This window comes from Myotis lucifugus, unplaced genomic scaffold (assembly GCF_000147115.1).
Source record: "Myotis lucifugus unplaced genomic scaffold, Myoluc2.0 scaffold_140, whole genome shotgun sequence".
Classification (NCBI taxonomy): domain Eukaryota; kingdom Metazoa; phylum Chordata; class Mammalia; order Chiroptera; family Vespertilionidae; genus Myotis; species Myotis lucifugus.
Window position 1 is genome coordinate 2,808,260 of NW_005871188.1, and position 893 is coordinate 2,809,152.

The following is an 893-nucleotide window of genomic DNA, read 5'->3' on the forward strand; positions in this document are numbered from 1 at the left end:
TAGGGGAAAAGACAAACCTTAGAAAAAAATTAACTGCAAATGCTAGACTCTGGCTTTTATTGTTCACTTATAAGACTTTTCTTTAAAATTTTTAGATTGAAACCTTTAAACGACAATGAGATAGGAAAGGCACAACTAATTTCTGAATGCACTGAAATAACATTTAATGGTTTAATTAAGATGCAGATTAAGTAAGTAGTAGATATAAAACTTACTATTCTGGGGTATAACCAATGAGTGAAGAAGATTGTGTTTTCATTTTGAACAACAATGCAAATAAAAGAAATCCTGGTTAATACAGAGTGGTGTTGCCAGATTGGTATATTCTCCACAATATGTACAATAATCATTTTTTTGTAATTTCATGTTTGTTTTCTTTGTAGTTCATATCTAGTATACTTCTGGTAACATTTATAGTTTCAGATATAGTAAAATAAAGTAAACTTTCAGGACTTTTAATCTAATTAGTTACAAATTATTTTAGTCATAGAGATATAATAAAACAGTTAGCCCCTGACACCCCACCCCTTCAGGGGAGAGCTTGAATGCAGTCTAATTATGTAGGCCAGTTTCCCATATTTGGGGAAATCGCAGGGGTCAGCATATCTGGAGTGCAATAAGTGAACCTCTCCCTGAAAAACAACCTTCGCGATCATGATATCTCCCCTGCCAGGTAAGTACAGCTGCTGACTTTTTTAAAAAAATGTATTGTGATAAGAACACACAATATAAAATGTATTATCTAAGTCATTTTTAAGTATACGATGTAGTGATATTAACTTTTTTTTAAATTGTTGTACAACCATCACCACCATCCATCTCCAGAACTCTTTTCATCCTGCAAAAAGAAAGTTCTATACTCATTAAACATAACTTCATTCCTTCCTCTCCCT

General features: G+C 32.4%; 1 pseudogene; it reads right to left on the minus strand.

The window, feature by feature from the left end:
* Nucleotides 1–535: 535 nt before the first annotated feature.
* LOC111827166 lies at nt 536–681 on the minus strand (annotated as a pseudogene).
* Nucleotides 682–893: the final 212 nt, after the last annotated feature.